Genomic DNA, 12,032 nt, shown 5'->3' on the forward strand with positions numbered 1-12,032 from the left:
AACTTCTTTGTCCACATCAGTCTTAGCCGTACAAAGGTCACCCCTGCCTCCCTGCGGGCTGACTTTGCTCGGCCTTGTTTCAGACCATCAGTTCAGTGGCCCATTGAAAAGTCGGGATATCAGCTCAAGTAGGCACCTCATTTAGACAAACCCCTGCGTAAGCAGAGTCCTGCATGAGCTGTGGTACTGAAATTCTCTCTCACCTTTAGACATAGCTACCTACCCCCCCCACCACCCCCAGCAGGGATGTTAGGAAGCAGACAGATAGGGCATATGGCAGTCTGTCACCCTTCAGCCCCACAACCAACTCATTAATCTGTTACTCTGCTGCCAGGCCCAGTCACAGGCCCATAAGCTGCGGGATGTGTAATTAGCACAGCCTCAGTGTGTGGGCAGTGACAATTCATTGAAAGTGGAAGAGGTGGGATAGCCAAGTGAACTTTTTTGGGGGGAAATGACACCATCCCTCTGCTGAAAAGAAATGGCATGTAGGCTGAGTTCTAGGACAAAATAGCTGCCAGCAGCCTCCATCTCCATGCTCACAAGATAGCTCTGTTATCACTAGCTGTCCCAGTCCTTCCACAGGCTGCAGCAGACAGTTTAGGCAAGGTCTGATTCAGCTCCAGCGGCCACAGTGGGAAGAGGGGTCTCCCGAAAGGAATTCTGAAAGACCAGTGCCCTAATACAGACCATTCCTCTCTCCCTACCATCTGTCTGTCCACAGTGAGGGAGGGGCTTCCATTCGCTATTGGCAGAGTTGCCCTTGGCTTCCTCTTTCTTTGACCATCCATGGACGATTTGGTTCCTCTGGTCCTGCTTTTCGCTGTGTAGGGTTCTTGGGCATATGCTGCCCCCTGCTGGAATTCCACTGGTCTTGCTCTAAACCAGAGTCAATTCTTCCATCTCTCATTGATCTCTCTCTGCCAATAGGTTGCAGACACTGAGAATTCTCTTGAAGGACAGAATATAGCACTGTATGGCAGCTCAGCGGTTATGAAAGTCACAGCCTGTGCATCCACACCTGGTGTGTTGGAAGAGAGGGGCAGGATACATTACAGTAAGTTGTGCTGTGCAGGAGAGTGGGCCTAGCCAGCTGGTCAGTTCATGAGTAATAAAATGGAGCTTGAGAGGATTATGGCCTTCAGATCGCTCACAGAGTTAACAAGCAGGCTCCTGGGGAAATTACATTATTGGAATGGGCACTTGAGCCAAAGCTGTTCCATCTTTCTATGGCAGACGTCACGTGGCTGGCCTGGAGGATCAAGGCCAGCTTGCTCTGATGTTAGGCTACTAGACAATCTTGTAGAAGATACAATAACCTACTGCTTCAGCACTTTCCTACCTCACCCAGAATTGGGGCTTCACATGCAGCAGACTGAGGAGCCAATCCAAACAGCAGCTGATCTTTCAACAGCTTCTGTCTGAAAGGCAGCTCTTGACTGTGATAAGCTTAACCTGTAGTGCTGTGTGTATGCTGGAGCCAGGGTCACTTAGTGCAGTGGGATTTCTCCAGCACCCGCAGCATCTCCCCCTCCTTTTCATACTACAGTAAGGAAAGCCAAAAACATTTACACTGACATCCTACTCACCCCTCTTTTTGCTTCTCAAAGTAAATCTTACAGGTGAGAGCAACACAATTGCACTCAGGCTCTTTAGTACCACTGGCTGGTTAATCATAGACCTAAAAATCCAATGTGTGTATTCATATCTGAACACTCCCTAGGTCACCCAATGGGCTGAGCCCAGGTTCTTGGCTCACTCTTCTAGCCAGTGGTTCTCAACCTTTTATGGGCACAAGACCCATCTGCAAACCTTGATGGCCTGTTGCCCCTGCCAATAAATAGCTTTAGAGACTTAAATATGTCTAAATATAACATACTAAATATGTCTGACCCATGCTATATATTAGACACACTAACGTACTAAGTACTCTGTGCAGACCCCAGTGGTGACTCCTGTCCTATGGCACTGGGTGGGCTTACCTCCCTGCTCCAGGTGTTGCGACCTCCAAGGTTGCAGTAACACTCAGTAACATTTGACTGGGCCCCCATATGGGATGCTGGGCAGGTCAAATTTGTGAGAGTGGGGACACAGTGCCACAAATTAAGCCTGGCTGGAACGATCCTTTGACATATTCGGTACCCCAAATTTTGGGACATGACCCATGGATTGAGAGACCATGTTCTAGCCGGCGGATGAGAATCTTCCGAAATGCCACTGACAAGCTGCATCATCCAGAGGCGTTGTCACTGAAATTCCGCCTATTTTCGGCGACATTTTGGCAGCGACACCAGTGGATGACACTACTTATCGGTGGCATTTCAGCGGTGGTGCCTATTAACGTTGCCGCTTGTTGGCGGAATTTTCTCGGATGCTCATCCACCGTAACGGTCCTCCATGGCTTGTCGTTTGGTGCCCACCAGACAAAAAAGATTAGAGGCTTGCAAATGGTTGAAGTAACTCCAGTGCTGTAAGCAAGGAAGGTTTTGCTCTGTATTTCAGAGAGAGGCCCGTGCCCCGCTTAGCTCATGTCACCATTATCCTGGCCTTGGTTAGCATGGTTTCCAGGTTCCTCACCAGTTTACCTACTTGACATCAATGGCCATTTAAGTAGCTGACTGATGTTAATGCAACAGTACGATTCACCTTGGTATTGTTATGGGTGGAGAGTAGCTCCTGCATTTTGAACAGCTTTCCCTTTTAAAAGCAGCAGCTGTCTCACGGCAAAACTAACAGGGAGCCCTGGCCCAAGCCTAGTGAATTGTGCTGCGGCATAGCCAGCAGAGGAAGTATGAGCTGAGAAACACAGTTCAAGCCATGTTGCTGCCACTGATCAGGCTGGGACAAACTGACAAGGTAGGTTAGTTTCAGGGGGCATGAGGCTGGGAGAGGGGAAATCACAATCTGTCCCATGAAAAGCAGTGAGAAGTTTCACAGATGGTGTTTTGCAAACTGCTTGGATGGAGCATTTCCAATATGCCAGGCTGTGGGTGGCGATGTTGCAGCACCTGCAGTTATTAAGCAATGCTGCTGCCTGGATACTGCTGTCAAGTCAAGGGTTACAGCAGTTTTTATAGTCAACTAAAAGCCAAGCCCCCTTTCTGTGCCCTCTGTGGCAACTCAAGTCTCTTTGTTTCTTGGGTATAAGGTGACTCAAGATCAAATCTGGGGCTGAGCTCAAGGTTGTAGGAGGGCAAAGACCCAAGGACAAATTCACCTGGAGAGATCAGAGCAGCTGGGGTGCAGGCTGCCTGGGGAGATTTGGTACCAAGATGTGTGAAGCCATATACAGAGTTGGAGGAAAGAAACAGGCACACCATACAGGGAATGTAACCAAATGGCCATGGCACTGAAGTGAGCTTATTTTCACCTTGTCCCCTTAAGTGAAATCTTAACACCTGCACCAGGGTAGAAGTTGAACTAGATCTGACTTTGGGGCTGGTCCATAGCTGCAGAATTGGTCTAACAAGCACTATGGAGGTTGCATCTCTCCCCTTTGCTTTCTGGATCCAGATCCAGCCTGTGTAGGTTAGGCCCATGGAGACTCCTGACAGTCCTTTTCTAGTTGCTGTGGGAATCAGGAGATGTCTGGGAGGGGCTCTTCTTGTACCCCACTCCGACAGATCCAGTAATTCCCAAGCTTGAAGATATTACAAAAAATAAAGAGTGAGCAAGAAGGATTTGAAAGGTCACTGGCCCTTTCAAGATGAGGCCATGGCAGGATTTATTATGTTTAAAAGTTGTTCTCCAAGTTCAGACATTTGAATTTTTTAAGCTTTAGCGCAGCAGATTGAGAGTCCCTGAAGTTTTCCTGGGGATGATGGAACAGCTTAAAATATTGCGTCTTTCAAAATGCTCTCCACAAATAGCCCACTTCCAAACAACAGACTATTTATGAGAAGCCTCCTCTAGGAGCTGGAGTTATGGAAACTATTTGACCCTAACTTGCTGCTGGGAAAGTGGCGGGAAGAGTCAGACGAACACCCACAAAGTGACTGCAGCTCAGATCCCTCCCTGTGTGACAAGAAGTTCTGCTCTACTCCTGCATGTGCCATAAAGTTCCAAGCTGGCTGAAGCAGCTTTTCATAAACCCAGGAAATGAGCAACTCTTTACTCTTGCTCTTCAAGTCCTTGTTTGCTTGATGCAGTTTGGCAGTCAAGCAACCCTTTCCCAAGTAAACTAGCTCCTGGGACATACATCTGTCTATTCCAAACGCCTCCAAACTCCCCTCGCTCTGGCCTTGTTTGGAGATTAAGCTGCAAGATGGAATTCTTGCCTGAAAAGCATTCGCTAGAATTCCCTGTGATGAAGCTGGGCTGGAGCCGAGAGATGCTACTTTTGGAAGTGGGCCTTGTCACAGCTCAAGTCTACTGCCTGGGCAGTGGTCAGCCAGAAGAGCAGATGAACAGCTTTCCCCAGCAGGGCGATCTGATAGCTGGTGTAATATGCTGCAGGAACACAAACATGCTCCTAAGAATGGACATGAACTACAGCCCGATAGGGTCAAGATGCCCTGAACAAGGTGTCTCCCGTCTCCCCGCAGCCAGAACAGGAACATTTCTCCCGATGCATACGAATGCTATAGTGGGCACCATTCAAATCTCAACATTAACACTGCAGACATTAACACTGCACAGGGAAATGGTCTTGTCTCTCTGCTACCAGTGGGTGGGAACTACTGTATATGGGCCAAAAACCCCTCTGCCACGCATAACTAGGGTATCTTACCGTCATAAAACTAGTAAGCTGCATTGAATATGCATTGAAGTGGGGCCTCCTAAAGCCTAGGTGAGGATCCAGAACATTCGCATTCCATGACCAATATAGGACAACCTGCCCGATAGGTTTCTGTCATCTTTGGTTTTATGACAACTGGGCAGCTGATACATCAATTCTCCTTCAAAAATATACCTCTTGCTGGTGCCATGATCACTGCCTCCAGACAAACTACCATCATCCCACAAAGACACAGACAGGGCAGGCTGTAGCAAGATGCCTCAAAGCGGCCATTCAAATCAGAGGCCAATGTGAACGCCAGACACACCTCACGATCCCGCAGCATTAGGGTTAAGCCAGAAGGTATAGTGCAGAGGAGAAAACATCTCTAAACACACCAGAGAGACAGTGTCCTTACTGCAGGTGAAAGAGCGTTCAGATTAACTTAAAACCAACAATAGTAGATTGTTCCCCCCCAGAACAAACATTTGTCAGTTTTCATTTCACTACAATGCTGGCTGTAAATAACTCAGTTAGGTGCTTGCTTCTCAGTTAGCTCCACTGCTAGCTCCAGCTGCAGTGAACTTCCTGCAGGTCCAGCTCACAGTAGTGTCTAGACTAAGCTAGAGTGCGTTAGCCTTTTACTGCACACAGCTGGGCCAAGAACCCGAAACAGCCATGTGACTTTCCAGGCTTTGACTCAGTGACATTACAATGCCGTGCACCATGGGAAGAAAGTGATGTTGCAGTGTAAGTTTCCCTCCCCCGCAGATACTTGGAAACAAGATTTGCCAAGCAAACTCCTAGGGGTGTGAACATGACTGTGGCCATCTTCCAAGTCACAGCAGCACCTACATACGTGATCCATTAAGGCTACAGCCAACAAAGTTCTTTGGACCCTGTTGAGGATAACCAGAGATGTTCTCAGATCATCATCATTTCCAGGAATAAGGAAGCTACAATACAGCTGCACTACAAAGAAAAGGTGATGCTGACCTGTGTTAGGCCCAGGCCCAGATCTCCAAGTGTATTTAAGCTCCTAACTTCCACTGAGATGAATGGAAGTGAGGAGCCTAACTACCTTTTTGTGGATCTGGGCCCCAATGTCCGTGCCACACATTGTTCCACCACCTGCATGCTGCTCACAGCGGTGGCTGAAAGCCACAGACCTGCCGTCTTAGGGGATGCTGCTTCTCCACTAGTACATGCGAGTTGAACACTGCCATTGCAAGACAGTCTGGCTCCTGTGCATTTGACTGTCATGAAAAGCCCCTTGATTAAAAGCCAACAACGGGCTGTCACCCCTTGGTCTGGATACAGTACCCTTCTTTTAAGAATTAGAGCCTGTATAATTCTGGAGGGTCAAGCAGCGACGAAGGCCAGTCCGTTTCACTCAAGCAGAAGGCTGAATGCAAAACAGTCCTTTGTCTGGAGCGATTAGCAGCCTCCCTCCCTCATGTGTCCTTGGGGATGTTCAGCAGAAAGTGATGCATGCAGGCACACAAAGGAATGCAAGGCCTGTCGGTTATGAAGACCGGTGGAGAAGGAAAGTTCTGAAGCCAGCTGAACTGCGTTTAGCAGCCATTAAGCAGCAGTCAGCTGGCTTTAATTATAACTCATGTCTATCAAAGTCATCCCTTTTCTAGAGTATAAAATGACAGTTACCGGAAACCAACTCCAGGCCCCGCAACACAAACCTGTTTGTTTAAACCATGGAAACTTTGCTGATGATTTTGATACCATCAGTTGCAGTACCAAGGGGCAGGGAGAGCGGGAAGTAAGGCAGGGGCTTATTTGATATACCAACAAGAAGAATGGACGCACATCATCAAGATAATGCTATGGGATGGACTGACAATTCAGTGCATGAAAAAAGGGAGAGACAACTCCAGGGCAGCGTTACTCTCCTTCCAGTTCAGTAGCCACAAGTGGGTGAAGGATATTGCACTCGAAGAATTAAAACAGCCTCCACTAAAAAGAAGACAATCCAAATGGGGCTGCTTGAGAATTTCTGTCCTGGTCAGTTTTATTTTGATGTTATTAAAAAAATGGTTCCTGGGAGGTAAGAGCGACAGTCCTAAATACTAGAACTTGGCTAAATGATTAGGGAATGTGAGACACAGGGAGCTGAGAGGCATGAGAACTAGTCACAAATACGAGCACTCACTGAGAGCGAGCACCAAAGCTGGTGTGGAGCAACCTTCACCTGAACATCATCTGATAAATCAATATGATGGCTCCAGGGAAGAAGCCAAACAAATGCCACCTTCTTCAGCAAACAGAGTCCAAGTAAAAGCCATTTCTGGAGCAGTGCAGTGTGGAAAGAGAGTTGGAGTGTGGGCACAGAGAGTAGCCACATGCACCATCTACCTCAACTGGAGACCTGGGTTTGCACAGCTGAAGCTTCTATGGAATTCTACCATCAAACCTTGTTCTGCAATCTAGGCAGAGATCATGTGAATGAAGTCTGTGAGGTATAACAGGCAAGTAACATGGTAATTCACTACTCTACATACACACATCTGCCCGAGCAGCTGTGCAACCCATCCCAAGTCCCTTGGCTGGCTTTCTAGATGACATTAATGCAGAGCCTACAATGTACACAGCGTAAGGGGCACATTACATATCACTTATATTTAATGACAAACAATCTGTTATACTGGAAGAAAAGGCCACTCCTGCTAGAAGTGTCCCGATGGAACATTCCACCAGGAGCTAGTCAGCCTGTGTTCAGTGCCATCAACTCCTCAACGTTCTGACAGACAGGAATGCACGAGTGGGAGTCTTTTCTGTCTCTAGCTCTGGGCCCAATCCAGTCCCACAAGAGCCGGTGGCAAGACTGACTTCCGTGGGAGTGAGATCAGGCCCTCTGACACTCTTGGCAATGTTAGAGGGCAGCAGCAAGCTGGGGACGCATTCATCATCATCTGTGATCAACAAGGAATCCTGATCTGCTGCCATCACTGGATTCCAGGTGCTCAGCCCCGCTCATAATGAGGAAATTATCAATCTGTCCTTTAAATAAAATAAAAATGAAACGTGGAGAAGGGAAAATGCATAAACTGGAATGTTCAACAGAAAAATCATCATTTATCTAAAAAGAGCAGGAAAAAATGCTTTAAAACAAAATCACAAAATATACAAATAAATCAGGTACAAAATAAATAGAAGAGATTGGAAATCTACAACACAATTGGAATAATTATAACATTCATTCATATGACAATTGGTTTATGAAACGTATACACTTGGTTCATGGATTTCATTTGTGCTTATTCGAGTTTATGTACACAATTTGAAATACTGTAGTCAGAATACTACATCTCTGATAAAAACTGGAGTAATGTACAATATGATACAATTAGTGAAGACCACATATGATGGAAAATAAGACATAGTGAAAAGGCCTAGGAATAGCAGCATAATCTAAAGACAATTGTGTGAGTTTAAACAGTTGTGAATATACATTTTAAAGGTGAACTTCAAAGCTTTTCGGTGGAGAAAAAAGTAAAAAAGTTTTATGAATGGAAGTCGAAGAAAAACAGTACAGACTTCAATATGTAGTCAAAGGTAAGACTTAAATGCAGAGGAATGGCTTGGTTTTAGGGATTAGGAGATGTAGCTGCTGTTGCAGAGAGAGTGCTGAATGTTGAACCAGAGGTCTTGGGCTGTTAAGTGACAGAGGAGCATATTTGCCAATTGTTTGGCTTCCAAATTAAATTAATTTGCCACGGAGACATCGGCACCTTGATTTAGTTACTGATCTGGGATCTCAAGTAGTGTTAAGAACAAACAAAAGCTTTGCAGTTCACCCCTTAGGGCCCAACCCTACAATCCTTGTGCCCCTTAAAGTCAGCAGGAGTTCTGAGGCCAGGAAATGCAGGATCGGACTTGAAGGGTATGCCTGCATGGTGTTCTGGAGCCTATGGCAGCGAGCTTCCCAGCCTGGGACGACAAGTCTTGGGCTTGCTGGCGCCCTAAAAGTAGCCGTGTAGACAGCACTTTGAAGTCACAGCTTGGGCTAGAGCTCAGACCCTGAACTCCACCATGGCTATTTTTAGAGTGCTAGCACAAGCCCTGCTAGCCTAAGTCTATCTACAGTTATTGTGGGGAGAAGATCAGAACAGTTCAGTCAATTACAGCCTTCTGCAACTGCACGTGGCTAGATGTGCAGCGTTTCTTCTCCTTCCCCCTAAACTCAACCAAAGTCGTGGGAGGACGGCAGGGAGCTAGACAGAGTCAGAGCAGCAGCACTGTCAGAATGCTACGTCCACGTACCAAGAGACTATTATCCAGAATGACAGAATGCATTACCTAAGTGAGACTCCAGCAACAAAAACCTTCCCAGCCTAGCCATGGAACATGGACCCTAGCGAGTAGGAACTGTGTTGGAGATTCTCTAGCTACCACATGTCTGTTGCCTTTGTAAACACATGCTCACAAACCTAATTAACTTCTTACTGCTGGAGGTACTGACCTATGGATGGGCCCAGAAGGCATTAATGCAAGTATCTACGCCAGGGGTCGGCAACCTTTCAGAAGTGGTGTGCCGAGTCTTCATTTATTCACTCTAATTTAAGGCTTTGCATGCCAGTAATATATTTTAACGTTTTTAGAAGGTCTCTTTCTATAAGTCTATAATATATAACTAAACTATAGTTGTATGTAAAGTAAATAAGGTTTTTAAAATGTTTAAGAAGCTTCATTTAAAATTAAATTAAAATACAGAGCCCCCCGGACCGGTGGCCAGGACCCAGGCAGTGTGAGTGCCACTGAAAATCAGCCTGCATGCTGCCTTTGGCACGCATGCCATAGGTTGCCTACCCCTGATCTACACTTTCAATGGTAGGTGTAAAACCCAGGTTACCTGCCTGACACCATCTACCTGGGTTCTGCAGTCACTCCAATTCACAACGTCCCCCGCATGCTGACACACTTCTGCACAGAATGGGGCACTTGAGATCTGCAGCACAGAAGAAAACAAATTTTTGCTCTAAGAGGAGCAAATCAACCAAATGCTGCTAGCCAGCCAGACTTAATTTGCCCTATGTCCAAACACTGCCTCACAGACCTCCAGAGATACCAGCACATCCCAGTAACTCCTTGAGCATCACAGCTGCTTGCAGTCTCAGATTTTGTTCACTTAGCCTCTTTGCCGTTGCTGACGTTATGGCTCTGACTTTCCATTACTAGCGTCTATAAAAATCTCAACCACCACTCTGCAACAGCCAGGTTTTCTTCATAACCCTCCAAACCATTCTTTAGAGAAGAGGAAAAGGATTGACTCAACAGCAAGCACTTGGCTAAAACTGAATTAGATTTTCTTAATAGCATTTTCACAGCAGTTGGGAAGGCACTTTACTCTGTAGAATTCCAGCCGCCAGCCCTGGTCAAATTTAAAAGTCTCAGGAGAAATCACGAACAATAGGTTTGGGGTGGGGAAGGAGAATCAGAAATCCCAAGAATCCTATCTCAGTGTGAAGCAATGTTATAATGGAATCACACCGGAGGGATGCAAAAATGACTAACAGTCATCTTGGCTTGCAGACAAAGATATGAAGAACAAAAGCAAGCAATGGAGTTTAATCTACTAATATACACACACTATAGGTTTTTAAGGATTTGATCCCATCCATAGATGAGACTTTAAAGCAGCATGTGAATGGGGGTGGGTAGGACGGAAGAGAGGGCTCCATGTGACTCTCAGAAATTAGGTGTTCAGACAATGTCTAATGTGTCTTATACCTGAGCCAGAAGTCAGTGCTAATGACAGGTAAACATCTCAAACCAGGCTTCTTCACTGGGCAAGAGGCTGGATACATCACTTTAGTTCCATGCCTCCTACATTCACCTTCCCCAGCTCAGGAGGAAAGACGCTGGGATTTCCTGCATTGCTGAGGTCTTTCCCTTTCTCCCCTAAGGTATGCTCTAGCCACCCCAAGCTCAGCTTCCCAGGTGTTAATGTAGAAGAGCAATAAACACATGAAATCCAAACTGAAAATCTAACCTGTGCTATTTAGGAGAGGGAAGTACCATAGCCAGGATGCGCCTCGCGCTGAACATGCCCTCATGATGTGGGCAGCTAGCACAGCAGGGAAGCAAAAGGCGGAGAGATTAAACAGAACATGAAGAGTGGCCTTTTGGAGGAGAGAGGCAGAAGCAGGGCAATGAGTAGAAACGTTGATAATAATTTGGCGGAGGGGCGAAACGAGGCAAGCCTATGTATTGCTATTAGGCTCCTCAACGCCAGTCCTCACTTGCTACATCCAAGCTGCCACATCATGTCCGTGTGCCATTGGGATAGCAACACTTCAGAAGCAGCTCTCCCCAGAGAGACCACAAAGGGGGGTGCACCAGGACTAATGCGCAGACACACAGCACAGCAGTGAAGCAGTTTCACTAGTTACTCATTTAAGATCTCCCACACAGGTGCTCATTTTGCCCCATAGTCAGAACCAGACTAAGGGCTACTTTTTGCAATAATTCTGCCAGGATAAACCACTTGGCCTTTGGCATCACTTATCAAGGTGAGGCCTCATCTGGAGTACTGTGTCCAGTTTTGGGCCCCACACTACAAGAAGGATGTGGAAAAATTGGAAAGACTCCAGCAGAGGGCAACAAAAATAATTATGGGGCTGGAGCACATGATTTATGAGGAGAGGCTGAGGGAACTGGGATTGTTTAGTCTGCAGAAGAGAAGAATGAGGGGGGATTTGATAGCTGCTTTCAACTATCTGAAAGAGGGTTCCAAAGAGGATGGAGCTCGGCTGTTCTCAGTGGTACCAGATGACAGAACAAGGAGTAATGGTCTCAAGTTGCAGTGAGGGAGGTTTAGGTTGGATATTAGGAAAAACTTTTTCACTAGGAGGGTGGTGAAGCACTGCAATGGGTTACCTAGGGAGGTGGTGGAATCTCCTTCCTTAGAGGTTTTTTAGGTCAGGCCTGACAAAGCCCTGGCTGGGATGATTTAGTTGGGAATTGGTCCTGCTTTGAGCAGGAGGCTGGACTAGATGACCTCCTGAGCTCCTTTCCAACCCTGATATTCTGATTCTAAGATGATTATTTCCCTGTCAGAAGAGGCCAAACCCCTATTCTTTCAATCCAAGGATCAAATACTTCTTTGGATCCTTTTGAAGCCACACGAAGGACAGCCTAAAAAAAGAACACACACAAAGCCAAAGCAGCATGATGTACAGCAAGTCCAAGGTCTGTTTCACACAGTGCTATTGAGCAAACCCCACTTATGGCATCAAAGTCTACAATATACAAATTTCTATATAACATATTAATGCCAGTCAGACACCTTCACTATAAA

The sequence above is a fragment of the Gopherus flavomarginatus genome, chromosome 6 (assembly GCF_025201925.1).
Source record: "Gopherus flavomarginatus isolate rGopFla2 chromosome 6, rGopFla2.mat.asm, whole genome shotgun sequence".
Classification (NCBI taxonomy): Eukaryota; Metazoa; Chordata; order Testudines; family Testudinidae; genus Gopherus; species Gopherus flavomarginatus.